Source organism: Monodelphis domestica, chromosome 1 (assembly GCF_027887165.1).
Source record: "Monodelphis domestica isolate mMonDom1 chromosome 1, mMonDom1.pri, whole genome shotgun sequence".
Taxonomy (NCBI): Eukaryota; Metazoa; Chordata; class Mammalia; order Didelphimorphia; family Didelphidae; genus Monodelphis; species Monodelphis domestica.
Genome location: NC_077227.1, coordinates 191,658,577 through 191,677,089, shown reverse-complemented (window position 1 = coordinate 191,677,089; position 18,513 = coordinate 191,658,577). Strand labels below are relative to the sequence as shown.

At 35.3% G+C, this 18,513-nt stretch overlaps 1 protein-coding gene and 1 pseudogene across 2 annotated transcripts in view; one reads left to right on the top strand and one right to left on the bottom strand.

Annotated features, from left to right (window-relative positions):
- SLC12A6 (solute carrier family 12 member 6) overlaps positions 1–18,513 on the bottom strand; it is a 125,404-nt gene that overhangs the window by 95,592 nt on the left and 11,299 nt on the right. The window lies entirely within an intron of this gene.
- LOC103103301 (mitogen-activated protein kinase 6-like) lies at positions 8,934–11,761 on the top strand (annotated as a pseudogene).

The following is an 18,513-nucleotide window of genomic DNA, read 5'->3' as shown; positions in this document are numbered from 1 at the left end:
CAATAATGTAAGATATAGGCTCTGCCCTCCAGAAACTTACCCTTTTGATCAGTATATCCAGAATGAAAAATATTTCCTCAAAGAACCAATAAGACCATTTTTGTACTGTCAAACAAGTTTTTTAATTTTCCCATGTTTTTAGATAGAAGGAAATTTCCCTTATTAAAAGGAACATTCTTTAGAACCAGATTAAATAACTAGTGTCTGTTACCTATGTATTAATGAAACCATATGGAATTTCCAAGTTCACATGAGTTTATAATAGGCTTCTCTATTATCTAGTACTAGCTCTTTGTACCTTGACTGGTATGCTCAATAAATCAAGCTCAGAGTTCACGTCCATTTTGATGATGTAATTAGTAGGCATTCTTTGCATTTGGGAATATATTTTATCTAAAAAACACATAAGAATACCTCTAGCTTCAAAAAGTCATGTCTTTTGCTCCATATTGATCTGAAAAAGGAGTAACTTTTAGTTAACGCTTTAACTGCAAGAGTATGCTAGCTAACAGTCAGAAAAATTTAAAGGATTTTTTAAAATTTAAATTGAATATACTTGTCTAGAAAAAAGTTTATCAACTTATAAGTATGTTACTAACTGTTTTACCTTCAGACGAAACTTTAGAATCTAGAACCAAATGTACTCTTGGCAATCTTCCTATTTTTACCCTCTATAATTGCTATACTGAGATTAAGCCAAATGTTTTGATCAATTTATCACACCTGGCATATAAATTTATAGGCAAAGGTTTAAGAGTGAATTTTGAATACAATATTTCCAGTGTCTTAGCCTTCAGACTAGATACCTAGAAGGCTATGACTAAGTCCAATAATTTTTAGAAAGAAAAACAATAAGATAATTCATGGTTTGTAGCATTCAACTTTTGACCAACCCCATTGAGGCACTGACCTTGGAAATTTTGTGGAAGATGGGAACAAGTCTGCTAGGTAGGTGGTTTACCCATTATTCCTCAAGTTTCAAGGTTTTGCCTAAAACTTTGAGGTTGAATAGGCTTGTGGGAAGGATAAAAATGGTGCCAGGAGCAACAAGTGGTTGGTATGGAGCATGGTATGTTGGTATGTTTCTAAAACCTTTTGGCATCGAGAAGCCTTTCTACTTTTAAAAATGATTAAGGACCCCAAACAATGTTTGTTTATGTGGGTATTAATTGTTACTAGAAATTCATCTTTAGAACACACTAATTAGACAGAGGATACTAACAGCTGGGAGGAAAATAGGCCCAGCATACCTTGGGAGGAACCTCAGCAAGGATAAGTTGAGAAGCCAAAGGTGATCAGCTATGTAGCTGACTAAACTGAGCTGACAGTTCCAGGCTGACAAAACATGGGTTCTGAGGTTTTTCTCTTTTTTCTCCCTCCCCTCCAGGGCAAGAGTTCTTAAATGTTTATTGACTAAATGCTTAAAACACAGAATTAGGGGCAGCACTGAGGCTCACTGGATGGAGAACCCAGTCTGAAGATGGGAAGTCTTGGGTGCAAATCTAGCCTCAGACACTTCCTAGCTGTGTGACCCTAGGTAAGTGGATTAACCCCAATTGCCTAGTTCTGTGAAATAAGCTAATTCAAACATAGTTATAAAAATAATTTAAAAAATAAATTCCTGGACTCTAGTTAATAACTTCTGTTCCAGGAAGACAATTTTTCTGACACCAAAACTTTTGTTTCAATTGTTTCAGACTATTCATAACTCCATTAAGGGTTTCCTTGGCAAAGATATGAGAATGGTGTGTCATTTCCATCTCCAGCTCATTTTACAGATGAGGAAATTGAGGCAAACAGGGTTAAGTAACCTGCTCAAGGTCACACAGTTAATAAGTGTCAGAGGCAGGATTTGGACTCAGAAAGATGAATCTTCCTGATCTGAGGCCCAGAAATCTATCTACTGTGCCACCTAGCTGCCCCTTGCCACCATTTTAGAACTCCTTAACTTCCTGTTTTTCCCTTACTCAGAAGAAATGGGACAAGCTACAGCCATCACGGGGAAAGAGTTTTGATTTCTCTAATTGTTTTGTTTTTTACAGTTGCTGTTATTTAAAATGAACACATAAAACCTAATGGTCATTAATATGAATTTGAGTTGATTACTGTGTATATTAGTTAGAAAAGGGATTTCCCTTTTCAAAAGCAGGAAAGAATGTTTTTTATTTGTTCAGTAGAAATCACCTGGGTGTAAGAAGTAGATAGATTCACAAAAGAGGCAAATATTAGAGCTTAGTTGTATTTTATAAGCCTACAACAATACCTCAGATCAAAAATTAAAGCCAACATTCATTTCTGTTCCTTCTGTGAAAGAAATCATAAGGCCTAAAGAAAAAAGGGACCTTAAGGAGAAAAATCTACCTCTCTTTCAGTAAGAATGTTTCCCCAAGCATTTCAAAAATCTATCTTTATACAGTTTCTCTGTTGATCTGTGTTAGGAAAGGGAGAAGATAAAAAGGTAGACAGGAACTCTCAGGCTTATGTACATACAGCACACAAGTAACCCAAATCTGGTTCTGCCTTAGAATAGCTATTAACAACTGTGGAGAAGGGGGAAGGAAAGTACAGAGGAATTCTCCCTCCCACTACCTATTTTGCTCTCTTTTCCATCAATCTTGCCAGAAGAAAGGTGTAAAGGAAAGGGCAAAAAAAAAAAGAGCCCAGTTCTTAATGAAGACTCCATTTAAAAGCAAGGAGAAAAGGGTGGTCCCATGTTCTCCCAATAGGCTGAATCAACTAATTCATTCTGGAGACAGATCTAGGGGGTACTAAGGGTGGTTCCAAATCAACAGATTTATATTAGGGTAACCCCAGTCACTGAAACAATTAGATGTTCTCTTTTGCCAACTTACATATTCACAACCTATATAGGGAGAGGTACTGTATAGACAATCAAAAGTTCTAAAGCTCACCTCCTGGTAAACTCACCAAATTGGTCTGGAAACTCCCCTGATCAACCCCACCCTGTTCTCACATTATAAACCTGCATCATCATAAAACACAGGATTAACTCTATCTAAACCCACAAACATTTTATAATTAAGCAATCTTGGAAATAACTGAAATTATTTAAATGATTGAAAATCTTGTTTGGCTATGGCAACCACATCACTTAGAATACTAGCTACAGGAAATTGTAACAGTTAAAATTTAAGGGAGACTGAGGCAGGTAGAAATTAGTTTCTCTCTGCAAGGAGTATTATTTTTTTTAGAGGTTTATTAAAGGTTAAAGATTAAAGAAAATACAGAATAAGAAAAAATAAGTGCCTAGGCCAGAGGCCTAGGCAAGATAACCTCACATCACGGAAGAGCCGCGTCTGCTCCAAAACGGAAATCCAAAAAGAGGCCCCAAAAACCTCTGCCACCAGCTTAAATCCTTCCTCGATCTCGGCCCACCTCAGAATTCCCATGAGATTACAAAGCATTTTGGGGAAGTGGAGCAAAGGCTTGTGGGGATTGTAGTCCTGTATTCGAGTCTATTTTTTACATTCTCCCATTTGATCCTCTGGGAAGAAAAGAAGTCTTTCCCCAAAGGATCATAAAAACATAATCAATTTAAAGATTACAATAATTTGAGGATAAGAAAAAAAAAGAACAAAACCAATAATTACTGGATGCATTGACAGAAAGCCAGTTAGGGGGCAGTCCCCTTTTGGCATGAAAGTATACATACAAATAAATGTTAAATCAACTATACCCAAAGTTCAATTTTGTGCAACTTATGGTCTGGAGGCTTCTTCATGGTGGCTTCTCCAACAGTTCTGTTCTGGATTCAGAGAGGTAGCATCTTCTTTACCTAAAATTCTTCTCAAAAGGAATTTAAACTTTGCCATTTAAATAATGATATATATCCCCCCCCCCTTAAGAGGGTGATTGACAAATACAGAATCACTTAGGGATGTATGGCTGAGGTATGAGGTATATGAATCAATTGTCAAGAGAAATTAAAAAGATATCAGAAAAATCAAAAAGAAAAGAAAAAATTTCTGGATGAAAATATAGACTATCAAAGTCTTATGTGTAAAAATTCCAAGTAAAAGAAAAATAAATCTATAACAAGGTCCTTCAATCAGGGCCCAATCAAAATGATCTAAGCAATTTACCATTTACCCAGTCAATAGCCAGGACTACAGAAAAGTACCACACTATGGAAGGCAGAAAAGGGGACCAGATAACCTCTGGCAACCAGCTTAAATCCTTCCTCGATCTCGGCCCACCTCAGAATTCCCGTGAGATTACAAAGCATTTTGGGGAAGTGGAGCAAAGGCTTGTGGGGATTGTATTCCTGTATTCGAGTCTATTTTTTACAAAATTCTATGGATTTTTGAAAGGGAACTTTTAACTAAGAAATATTATAATACCAGACACATAGGCTAGTTTTCCATAGAACAGTGATGGCGAATCTTTTAGAGACAGAATGCTGGGCCCCACCCCCCAGAGATGGCATGCCCTGCCCTTTCTCCTTATCCAGTGTTGGGTGACTCCTGCCCTTTTCCCACACAGGGGAGGGAGAAAGGGCTCCCCCATTCGGTTGCTGAGCAGAGCAATAGGGGAAGTGAGGAATGTCCAGTGGCCCGAGCCTCCCACCTTACCCACTGTGTGCTCCTATTAACTGTAGGGCAAGAGGGACATGTCATCAGGCACAGTGGAGAGCGGGAGGGGAGCAGTTCTGCCCAATCCCTTTGCCTTTCTAGTAACCAAAAATTGGGGGTAGAGCAGTTCAATGACCCACAGAGAGATCTCTGCGTGCCATCTTTGGCACCCATGCCAGAGGTTTGCCATCACTACTATAGGGTATAACAAGTTGTTCATATTTTAATACTTTAGGAACTATCATAGTAGATAAAAGTTCCCATTTATTATGACATTGTAAAGCTTATAAACTTTAAAGTTTATAAAGCAGTGTCCTCAACTAACAAGTATTACTATCTACTATGTGCCAGACATTGAAGATACAAAGTATCTTCAAGTAGCTCACGATCTTTCTTGGGGAAAAAGGTAGCCTGAGAAACTATTCCTTGTCTCCTTGAGCCTTATACAAAAGGTACTTTTAAGGCACTTCAAGATATGACAGTATAGGGGTGGGCAGCTAGATGGCTCAGTGTCAGGCCTAGGGACAGGAGGTCTTGGGTTCAAATTTGGCCTCAGACACTTTCTGTGTAACCTAAGTCAAGTCATTTGACCTCTATTTTCTATCTCTTATTGTTCTTCTGCTTTGGAACCAATACACAGTATTGATTCTAAGATGGAAGATAAGGATTTTTAAAAAAAGGTACAACTGTGTTTTGTCCTTTTCTTTCCATTCCATAATTATAATTAAACTAAGTTCACTTTAATTATGGAAATTGTCACTTTACCTTATGCTAACATCATAATTTAGAATATTTCTAAAGAAGTTTTATAGTTTTTTAGTTTTAATGTAAATGTCTGCTCACAATCTCTCCATCACCAGATTAATTTATCTACCAGAAACAAGGCTAAAGATATAGGATGAAACCAGACTTCCAAAGGCCTTGAATGCCAGACTAATTAGTCAGAACTTGACTTGGAAAGCAATAAAGAGCTGGTAATGAGCTTTAAGCACAGGAGTAACATGAGGTAAGTCTAGTAGTAGTGTGGGTTTTTTTTCCCTTTTCACCATGAAAAGTGTTTCAGTGTTGTTAGCTGTACAATAATGTTAAGAAACAGGAAAACAAGGGTAGTGAGGGATTAGAGTTGGAATGATCTGATAGAATATCACTGGCAGGTAGAAAAGGGGAATTTCTACTAGAATGGTTGTAGGAAAAGAATGGAAGTGTTAACTGCAAAGAAACTGTGCAGATAGTTTTGGCAGTTGATTAGAATGTGAAACATGGAGAAGAGTTAAAGATTTCACCAGTGTTTCTAATATGGTAAACTACCAGCGAATGATAGGCTAAATTGATAGAATGAAGAGAAGAAGGAACAGATTTGGAGACAGCCAGTCTTGAAAAGATGCTGTTGGCCTCAATCCAGAGAAGTAAGACTAACTAAAATTACCACCCAAAACCATAATGAATGTCAACAACCTTATAATATAAAAAGCCAAAATATTTACTTCTGGTGAGAATTTTCCTTACATATACACTTCACAAGAAGTATTTTTGCAATTCTTCCTACCTTCCATCCTAATAATGGTAAAAACCAGTGCTTCCCAACTTTTTCTTTGAAGAACACAAACTGAGAACATATGCTTCAAATCCTCTAATAAAGGAAGGAAGAAATCATTGTGGAATAGAAATGTTTGGCAGGGAGAAGGCTCCAAAATAAGTTAACAAGCATTTATTACATGCCTACTATGTGTCAAGCCTTTTGCTAGGTGCTGGAAATAAAAAAAAAAGGGGGGGAATGAAGGGGGGAAAACAGTTCTTGCTCTTAAGAAGCTCACAATCTTATAGAAAAGAAAACATGCAAACAACTATATTCAATCAAACTATATATGGGATAAACTGGATATCATTTCAGAGGGAAGGTACCAAGACTAAGGAGAACTAAGAAAGGTTTCTTTTTTCTTTTCTTCTTAAAATTTTTTCTATGGTTACATACTTTTTGTCTCTCTCCTCGCTTTCCTCCTCCCTCCCCTAGCTGACAAGCAAGTTCACTGAATTATACAGATATTATCACTCAAACCCTATTTCCACATTATTCATTTTTGTAATAGAGTAATCTTTTAAAACCAAAACCCCAAATCATATATCCACCATATATCCATAAACAAGTGATGTTTTCTTCTGGATTTCTACTCCAACAGTTCTTTCTCTAGATGTGGATAGTATTCTTTCTCATAAGTCCCTCAGAATTACCTTGGATCATTGCATTGCATTGCTTTTATTTTATTTTTTGGCTTTTTGAATTGAAATGTTTTATTTTATTAAGAATATTTTTCCATGGTTACATGATTCATGTCACACACACACACACACACACACACACACACACACACACACACACCCCAAGCTGACATTCCACTGGGTTTTACTTGTGACACTGATCAAGATCTATTTCCATATTGTTGATAGTTGCACTAGGGTGATGGTTTAGAATCTACATCCCGAGTCATATCCCCATCAACCCATGTGATCAAGCACTTGTTTTTCTTCTATGTTTTTATTCCCACAGTTCTTCCTCTGAATGTAGATAGTTTTCTTTCTCATAAGTCCCTCCATTGTATTTCTTTTAGTAGCAAAGTCAATCACATTTGATAATCCCACAATGTTTCAGTTACTGTATATAATGTTCACCTGGTTCTGCTTATTTCACTCTGCATCAGTTCATGGAGGTCTTTCCAGTTCTTATAGAAATCAAGCAGTTAATAATTTCTTATAGCACAATAGTATTCCATCATCATCATATATCACAATTTGTTCAGCCATTCCCCAATCAAGGGACACCCTCTCATTTTACAATTTTTTGCCACCAGAAAGAGTGTAGCTATGAATATTTTTGTGCTAGGAAAGGTTTCTTACAGAAGGTAGAACTTTAGCTGAGACTTGAAAAAAGCCAGGGAATCCAAGTAGAAAAAATGAAAAGGGAGAGAATTCTAGACTTAGATAGCCAGTGATCATGTCAGGAGTCAGGAGCTGGAATATCCTGTATGCGGAGCAGCAAGGAAACCAGTGTCCCTGAATCACAGGGTACATGGAAGGAAGGAAGGTACAAAAAGATTGGTAGGGTAGGAGGGGGCCAGGTTGTAAAGGGCTTTAAAAACTAGAGAATTACATGGTTCAATGGGGATATGATTAGGGATACTGAATTTAAATAATCACTCTATTGCAAATAGTAATAATATAAAAATGGGTTTTGAACAATGATACATGTAAAACCCAGTGGAATTGCTCGATGGCTCTGGGAGGGGGAGCCGAAGGAAGGGAAAGAACATGAATCATGTAACCATGGAAAAATATTTATAATTAATTAATTAAATGAAATTTAAAAATAAAATTTTTTTAAATTAAAAAAAAAATCTAGAGAACTTTCTTTTTTAATCCAGAGGTAGCCACTGGAGAGTGGTTTGAACAAGGGTGTGTAATGGTCAGTCCTATACTTTAGGATGAACAATTTGACTGCTGAGTGAAATTATTACTTTCTACTTCATTCTAGTGCCATTCTGGTAAGCATTTCATGGTGTCATGAGGATTATCCTGAGGTTCTCAAAGGCTATGCCAAAGGAATATAAACTCTGGCAAGCTGGAAAGGCCTTAAGTATAGGTTTAGTTACAGAATGATTCTCTAAGGAACAGACTAACTCAAATCATAACTAGCTAATAGGTAATTATATTTAACAGAAACTCGGACTCATTCTCTGTGTATATGTGTGTGTGCATGTGTGTGTATGTATTACATATATATGTGTGTATGTGTACATTCATACAAATATGTATACACACATATACATATGTATACACACACACACACATACAAAGGCATAAGGGATTTTCCACTTGCATTGGAGAGGGAATCCTGTTGTGTATATAATTGTTCATGGGAACTAACACAGTGCTGTAAGGCAATGAAATGGCATTAAAAGGTAAACACTGATAGTTGAGCTGAACCAAGAGGTCACTGTTGCTCAGATTTTACTGTGCAATATAATCCCTGAACTTGTCTCCTACTGACACTGAAGAGTAATGGGATACTAACACTGAGGCTAAAATTCTTTTCAGATACTGCAAACAATCAGCTTGTGTACTGAAGCATGACATTTGAGTCTGCTATTCCAAAATATTAGCTGCATCAAAAACAGGAAGTTACTAAGGAAGTTACTAAACACAGCAAGTAGTTTATGGTAATAAGTTACCATTATGCAACACTGTCAAAATTAAGAACATATTTCTTAAAAAGAAAAATGCCAGTTTCCTTCCATGTTTACAAAATTTTGTCAGTTTGAAAGGAAAAATAATATTAAAGTGTTTTAAATGGTAGAAAAGTTTGAAAACCTAATGAACATTCATGATTTGACCTAGCCTCTCAGTTATATGGACTTAAAACCACTGGGTTGTGATGGCATTGGCTTAGTGTTTTCTGTTATCAGTAATAATTGTGATAAAAGAGTGACTGTCAAGAAAACTGTTCTTACTAATGTGAATCTTAAAAACTACTCAGACTGTACATTAGAAGATTTGATTTAGCTATTTCCTTATTGTAACAATGGAAATACTTGGTCTAACAAGAATCAGGAAGGTCTTGGGAACTTTACATTACTCCACCCATACTTAGACATACTTTAGGGGAAGATAAAGTTGTAAACTCCTAATTGAACAATGAAGGTACTTAAGGCATACCTTATAGTGAAGCTAGAACCTTAAGCTAAGTCTATTTTTAGATCTAATACAAAAAGGTGTTAAGTATCTGTAAAGGTTAAAGAAACTTACAAAGGGTGAGCTTAACAAAGAGGTGTGAAGTACTCAGAAGATATAATTTAACCAGAGAAGGTGAGAACTAAAGAGTGGTAAGAACTAAGAATGGACAGTCCTGGAAAAAAGCGTCTACTGTAATTGGTAGGCGTGAAAATTTAGGGGAGGTGACATAAGAGAAAATTTCTTTAAAAGGAGGGGTAAAAAGTCAGTTCAGGGAATTCAGTTCAGAATGGAATTGGGTTCTGAACTCAGTTCAGGAGATTGAGTTTAGTGGAGGACTGGAGCTTCCTTGGAGATGGTCTTCTGATGAGTGATAAGACTGACTCCCTTTCACTTAAGCTCAGAAAGGCCACTTTGGCTAAGGCCTTTAGCCACTGTCTGGCTCAGCCTGAGCTAGAGCAGTTTAAATTAATTCTCTTTCTCTCTCTCTTTTCTTTAATTCCTTCTCTCTATATTAATTAAAATCTCCATAATTCCCAGCTGACTTGGGCATTTTATTATTTGGGAATCATCTCTGGCGATCAAATTAATTTAGATTTAAGTCAAAACACTAAAATTATCTTACACTGATCCACAGTGTGTTCAATATTTTTTACGTGAAATCAAAATTATTATGACTTGATTATGATAACATTATGAAAGTTATTTTAAAATTTTAAATTATTGGACCCAGAGGAAGCCAATTTATAGATGATGTAGGTTCTTGGAAAGAAATAAACAGTATTTACATTGTTCAGGAGTGACTTGGCTAATCTGCTAGGGCAGGGCCCTTTACTGGAGAAGCATGCCAGGCTTTTCATGTATCAGCTTCTATGTGGACTCAAATATATTCATTCTGCAAATGTACCACATACAGAGATCTCAAACCAGCTAAATCTTTTCCTTAAAACTGAAGGTTTGATGCAGAAAATAGGTGACTTTTGTCTTGCTTGGATCATGGATCTCCATTATTCCCTTTAGGATTATCTTTCTGAAGGATTGGTTACTAAATGGTACAGATATCTACTACTTTTATTTTCACCTAATAATTGTACTAAAGTCATTGACATATGGGTGGTAGAATGCATCTTTGCTAACTAGAAAAGACTGACTGGGAAAATCTTCTTTGTGGCACTAGACTTCCTGGAGCAAATTTTGATATTTAGTCTCATGAATGAATTGATAGCAGAAGTAGCTCCATTCCCTCCTTTTTTGAGTATTTATTCTTTCTAATGGATGAATCCATTTCAAATTATGCTTTTGACATTGAAGGTTGATGACATTTCTGCTCATGGATGAAACTTCTACTCACAATTATAATTGGGAGAGACATCATGATTGTTAGTTTTCAGACCATGACTAGTTGATATACAATAATTTTGATATTAAAGAAGTTAGTATGATCTAAGGGTTCTTTATGATATCACTGATAAAGAGGAAGTACAAACAGATCCTTGAAAATATAATGAAAAGTATCTGAAAGATCTTGCCTTTTGGCATTATCCAGATCATCATGAAAATGAAGATTATGATCTGGAATGTAGTCACACTTATAATTACAAAATGAGGTTATTATCATATCTAGATAACTTCATTTGGAAAGAGTGGAAAGTTAATCATTACTATTATCCCATATTTATTATAGATATAATATAGTTTATTATTGTATAATAATAATAGTATAATATAGTATATTATAATATAATATAGATATAGTTGGAAAGAACAAAGCAAAGAAAAATCTGTTAAGAAAAGCAAGTCAGAATGTGAAAGGAATGGCTTGATTAAAGCTCGAATAGGTCTTGAAGAAGTATCATAACAATTGGTTGAAAAAAGAAAGAAGAATCAAGGAAATGACTTTGATTCTTTTATTGCAAGGACTAATTCAATTTAGTTCACAATATAAATCTACTGGATGTTGTTGATAAATTAAGTGTCTTGAATAGTATTCTGCCCCTAACAGAACTGAAAAGTATGATATCAGTCAATAATTCAGGAAAAATAGCAAATTTGATTCAGAAACTTTGTATTAATTTTCTTGTGATAACTAGCTTGTAAGTGGTGGAGAAGAAAGTTTTCTCATAGATCAGTTTTGTTAGTGAAGTAAAAAAAATGAATAGCCAGTTACTTGGATAAGTTCTTTAGTAGGACACTGAAATGCTAGAAACTGAGCCAGTAGAGGATGGCAAATTGGGAGAAAAAAAAGTGTGGAAGTTTGGATTTTTTTTTAATCGATATCAATAACAAGCAGATTGAGTCTATAGACATATAGTCTATAGTTTAGTCCATTAGGTTTACCACTTAAATCAATACAGGCCATATTAACTTCTTCTCTTATGAAATCTTCACCACAACTCCTCCATATTCCCCATAAAACCAGGAGCATGATTATGAAACATCTGAACTAAAACACTCAGAAGACTTTCTTTTAACATTCATGAAATATATTTTTCTTTTTTTATTACTAATATAAAACATTATTTTAATCAGATGGTGTCATTTTAGTATGGATTTAATTAGTTCTTGGTTTTTAAAATTCCTAATTACTTTCTATACAGTAAAGTTATTTTAAATTTGCATATCATTTGCAAACAAAATTAAAGAATAAAGCAAAATAATACATTGTAGGAAGAGACATAAGAAATTCACTAAACCAAGTATATGACCAAATAGGTACCATCCAGAGTGCTTCATAATATGTATAATCATAGTAACTTTTTAATAAGAATCATTCACTGTTTATAAATGTTCTGGGATATATTCTTTATACTGGAGTGTTAATATAGCATATTTTATTTATTTTTGCAAATTAGTATGTCATTCATTTAATTATAGAAAGCTAACTTAGTTTTTTAAAAATTATTTGCAAATAAGTTTTTCCATTTGGCACTATGGTTTGCTGCCTATGTCGCTGATGATTCCAGCTTTTTTTGAGGTCGTCCAAGTACTCTAAGTGTGTTCATTTTAAGTAAAGTACTTACTGTGCATAGGAATTTGGAGATGCTTGATCTATCTACAAAGAAAAATTGGGAATTACATTATAAAATGTTCCTAGGAGTCTTAATTGTGTGTGTTTTTTTTAATTTAATGTTAAGACTTGTAGGTATAGATGTAATTAAGGTACATCATTACTGTGGGTTGAAAGTTGTATATTTTAGATATATTTTGGGGTTTTTTTTACTGTATGTTTTTACTTAATGATCTATTCCCCAATCCAAAGCAAGCATTAATTAGGATAAATGTAAAAAAAAAAATCCCCTCCCTCCAATAAAATAGGCCCATAGATTGAGAGTAGGAAAGAATCGTTTATACTATCTAATCCACTCCTCTTTTATTTTAAAGAAAAGGAAACTGATTCAGAAAGTTGAATAGAGTAAATGTCATTCAAGAACTAATTGTCCTATTCTTTTCCAATAAAAAATTCAAAATTTATTTTTGAAATAGCTATCATTTCCCAGTGACCTTTGAAATTAACTATGTAATGTTTAGGGGAGAGGATTCATTTTGCCCTTTTAGGCTTATTCTGTTTAACTAACTTCCCAATGAGGAAGGTGTAAGAGATAAAAAGTTTAGAAGAAACAGGGAGGCTGTTGTTGAATAGAGAGTTATAATAAATTCATAGATACTAAAATACTAAAAAAGATATAATAAGTAAACTAGAGGAGTATTATGAGATATGGGATACTGGGAAAAGCAAGTATAAATGTGGCTTCTCATTGAAGTTTTTAGTGGCATTTGAGTTATATTTTAAGGAATGGAAAGCTGGCAAAGATGAGAAAAGAGAACATACTGAGTATAGCAAGGATGGATGAAGGCACAGAAACAGGAAAGTGTAGATGTGTTTAGGAGACAAAGAGCAAATAAAATGAAATTGAGAGTAATATAAAATGGAGGCAGGTAGGTGGGCACATTGGATAGAGTGTTGGGCATGGAGTCAGGAAAACTAAATTTCTCTGAGTTCAAATCTATCCTGAGACATTTGTGGGCTATATGTCCCTGTGCAAGTCACATAACTATTTGCCTCAGTTTTCTTATCTGTAAAATGAGCTAAAGAAGCAAATGGCATACCACTCCCATATCTTTGCCAAGAAAACCCCAAACAGGGTCTGAAGAGTTGGACATGCCTGAAACAACTGAACAACAACAAGTTAATGAAAAGGTTAAGGTAGCACCATAATGTGGAAACCTCTGAATGTCAGCTAATGAATTATGCCTTTACTTGATGGGGAAAAGGGAACCAATGGTATAGTAAGAAGAGTTGGTATAAAACATTCCCCTCAAAAGCTTAGGACTCCTATAAACATACAACATCCATGGGAAACATGGAATTTAGAGTATAATGGTAGTGAGGTGACATGTGGCAAAGGATAATTCAATGCATGGTCTGGAGGATCTTTCTCTCTCTGTAGATTCCTAACAAAACTCCTTCTCTGCTTGATGGGTTGCTCAGCTGAGCTCACAGTGTTTGTTCCTTTCTTCCCTTCATGCTTTCAAGGAGCTGACAGTCTAATTTAGAAGACAACATACAAACAACTGTGTGCAATGAGAATATATATCGGATAAACTGATTAGAGTCTCTCATAGAAAGCACTAAGATTAAGGGGGACTGGGAAAAGTTTCTTGAAGAAGAGACTTATCTGAGCCTTGAAGGAATCCTGAGAAGACAAAAGAAGGAAATGGAGAGGAACAGAATTCCAGACGTGGTGGATTAGCCAGTAAAAATGCTTACAGTTGGGAAAACATTATATACAGGGACTGAAATATTATGTAATAACCAAATGTGATAGACTGTTACTAAAAGCAATAGAGTGAACCAGGATGATTCTGAGGGACTTAGGAAAAGGATGCTATCCATCTCTAGAGAAAGAACTGTTGGAGTATAAATGCAGATGAAAACATATGATTTATCACTTATTTATTTGGGCATATGATTTGGGGTTTTGGTTTTATAAGATTATTCACTTATAAAAATGAATAATATGGAAATAAATGTTGCATGATAATATATGTATAATCCAGATTGAATTGCTTGTCATCTCTGGGAGGAGAGAGAGAAATGATATGAATCTCATAACTTTGGAAATTTTATGTGGAAATTTGTTATCAAAATAAAATAAAGATTAAAAAAATGCCTGCAGTTGTGAGATGGGATGTCATGCAGGAGGACCAGCAAGGAGGTTGATGTCACTGGATCACAGAGTATATGGAGGGAGTAAAGTTTGGTAAGACTGAAAAGTCAGAAAAAGGGGTTTTGAAAATCAAACAGGAGTTTATACTTTATTCTGAGAGTCAAATTGAATAGGAGGTGACATGGCCAGGTATTCATTTTACAATTATTAATTTGACAGCAAAGAAGAGGACAAACTGAAGTAGAGAGAGACTTGAGATGAGATCAATGAACGGTCTGTTGCAATTGTCTAAGAGTGAGGTGATAAGGGCCTGTAATTGAGGTAGTGGCAGTGGCAGAAGAGAAAAGGGGGCATAAAGAGGAGATGTTATGAAGGTGGAAATGATAAGACTTTACAACTGATTGGAGATGGGATGTGGAGTGTGAGTGGAGAGTTAATGAAACCTAAGTGACACCAAAGGAAGAATGATGGTACCCTCAATAGTAATAAGGAAATTAGGAAGAGAAGAGGATTTGGGGAGAAAGATGAACAGTTCACCTTGAATGTACTAAATATGGGATGTCTACAGGACATCTAGCTCAAGATATCCAGTAGAGAGCTAGGGATGCAAGCCTGAAGGTAAGCAGAGAAGTTAGGATTTGGATAAGTAGATCTGAGAATCATATGCATAGAAATGGTAACTGAAATAATGAGAAAGATTAATGGCAAAATAACTGATAAGATTATCAAGTGAAAAGAGTATAGAGGGAAAAGAGAAAAGAGCCCAGGAGAGAGCCATTAATGGGTATGACCTGAAGATCCTGCAAAAGAGACTGAAAAAGACTGATCTGAGAAGTAGGAAGAGAACCAGAAGTAAGCAGTGTTATGAAAATCTAGAGATAAAAGAGTATGAAGGAGGAGACAATTAAATGGCTCAATGGAAAAAACCAGGCCTGGAGACAGGGGGTCCTGAGTTCAAATGTGACCTCAGAAACTTCCTAGCTGTGTGACTGAGCAAGTTGTTTAACTCCAATTGCCTAGTCCTTACTACTCTTCTGCCTTGGAACCAATACATAGTATTGATTGTAAGATGTAAGGTAAGAGTTAAAAAAAAAGGTATCAAGTAGAGGAGGGTAATAAACAATGTCAAAGACTACAGAAAATTCAAGGGTGTGTACTGAGAAAATACAATTAGATTTGACCAAGAGATTATTGATAATTTTGGAGAGAGCAATTAGAACTGAATGATGAAGCTAGAAACCATATTGTAGAGAGTTAAGAAGAGAGAAGAAAAGAAGTGGAGGTGCTCTATTCTTAGACAGCCTTCTCAAAGAGTATAGCCATATAAGGGATAGACATATGATCATAGCTAGAAAGGAATGGAACCTATCAAGTGATGGTTTTTTGAGGACATAAGAGACATGGACATGTTTGTAAACAGAAGAGAAGCAACCAGTAGATAAGGAGAGTTTGAAAATAAGTGAGAGAGTAGGAATGATAGATCTGCTGGAGAAGATGAGATGTTATAGGATTCCTTAGGCACATGGAGGGGTTTTTCTTGGCAAGAAAGCCCACTTTTTCATGTGTCAGGAGAGAAGGAGGAGACTAGCAGAAAAGTATGTGTGTGGTATGAGATGAACAGAATGGGGGAAGGAGTTCTAGGTGAATGAATATAAAAGCATTTGAATGAGTAAGATTTGTTAGAGAATAAATTATCTTATCTGAACCACAAGGTCCAAACTGTTGCATATGTTACAAATTGTTTTATTATTGGCAATGGAAACACCTCCCTCAGGGAGTCTTAAATTGGGATGATAAGTCTTTCAGCATTCTTTTAATGAGGCCATTTCTCTTTCCCTAGCTTCATTCCTGTATAGGCACCATCAAAGATAAGTTTAGTGAGATCCACTAAACTTATTCTTAACTATTGTTGCTGCAAAGAAAGATTACGAACCAAGAAAGATTACAAACCAAGGTGGAAAGGAATAGTGAATAGCTCAGTTAAACATAAGTAATAAAACTGAAAGGATATGTCTCTAAAAGAGAAAGAAGAGGTTAAGAGCCATCATTAAGTAACTTAGCTGAAGTGGTACATGATATTTTAGCTTTATAAAGGGCTAAAAGTTTCAGAAGTTACTAGAAAGAAGATTAAAAGTACTGCATTTTAAAAAACAAAAACAAAACCTATTGAAAAAACCTGGTACAAAGCCAATTTGCACCTAAAATTAACTATAAAGATTATAATCACACAGAGGAGGTACCAAATACATTTTTAAAAAATACTCAAATAATTACCGTTCCTAAGTTAGCAGTTTCTGCTGCAAAGCATAACAATTTTTTTATAACAATATAGCACATAAGAGAGTTCAAGTAATAGGATATCTAGTTCTTGTTCTGGAAGTAACTAGGTAGGACTTTTAACAAATCACCTAACCAGGGTAGGCATCAATTTTAATATAAATTAATAAGAGATGGCTTTGGTGTTGAACAGTGAACTGGCTCCAGAGTTTGAAAAACTTGGATTCAAATCATATTTTTTCCACATATTATCTTTATGACTCTGGGCAAGTCATTTAACCTCCATAAAGAAGGATATTATAAATTACAAAATCATTGCTGATCTTTATTGTAGAGTTTCCCGTATTAACAAAGTCATAAAGCCAGACTAATTAATAATGTCAATAAAATAAGAGACAATGGGGGTTCAGTAGATAGGGAACAAGGCCTGAAGATGTGAGGACCTGAATTCAAATTTGGCCTCAAACACTTACTAGCTGTGTGACCCTGGACAAGTCACTGAATCTCTCTTGCCTATACTTCTCTTCTGCCTTGGAATGGATACTTAGAAATGATTCTAAGACAGAAGGGTAAGGGTTTTTAATAAAAAAAAAAAAAAGACAAATCCTTTTGCTACAAATATACATTCTAAAATATCTATGAAAACTCAAGAAAATAAACTGTACTTGAATTAGAGCATTCATAAAGATATAATTCTTGCCTTAAACCATCAAGACAAAACATTGATTCATAAAAATTTGAAAACAATGTTTTCAATGGATGTTTTCATAAAGAATATACACACTCAACAAACTAGATGGAATAAAAAAATTTGAAAATATAAAGACATATTGGAAGAAATTAAAATCATAATAGAATAAGACAATGTAGATGTCCCTGGCATCCTGTCTGGCTTCTGAAATTCTGAAGATGCTTTCAGTGAATCTAAAGAATTTATATCTTAATACTGTTATTCACTTAAAATAGTTCCTTTTTTCTAATCACTTGTACAGTAATCTGAAGAATGTTAAATGTAGGATAGTAATATGTGCTTGAACAAAAAAGATGAGAAGATAAAATAGTTTACATACAATAAGAATGAAAGCTGACATTACATAGCACTTCAAGGTTCACAAAACTCTAATGAATTATCTCATTTGATCCTTACACAACAATAATTGAGGTAGATATTGGCAATATCAGGCAGCTGGGTGGCACAGTGAATAGATTCTGGGCCTGGAGTCAGGAAGAGTTAGCTTTCTAAATCCAAATCTGGCCTCAGAGACCTACTAGCTGTGTGACCTTAGGCAAGTCACTTAACCCTGTTTGCCTCACTTTCTCCATCTGTAAAATGAGCTGGAGAAGAAAATAGCAAATCACTTCAGTATCCCAAATACAGTTATAATATGACTTGAAAAGACTGAACAATCACAACACATTAGCATTATCTCCATTTAATAGATGAGGAAACTATAGCTCAGTTGTGGGTCATAGATACAGAGTGGACTGAGGAAAGGAGTCTATACAAGGGGGGAAAGCATTCTAGGGTAAGGAATGCTTGCAGGTCCTAGGCTTTTTACTGAGCAGGGAGCTAATACAAAATGAAGCAGCAGCTGTGTGGTTCTGACCCAGGGCTTTGAAAGTGGTCTCAGTTCTAGCTTCTAGCCCACCTGAAATCTATGGTAGAATGATCCATCTCTAAAATACTAGACTTCTTTAACTCTGAATATGCAGAGCTTTCTAACTAGATGATTGTAGCTGAGTCTAATAGCAAT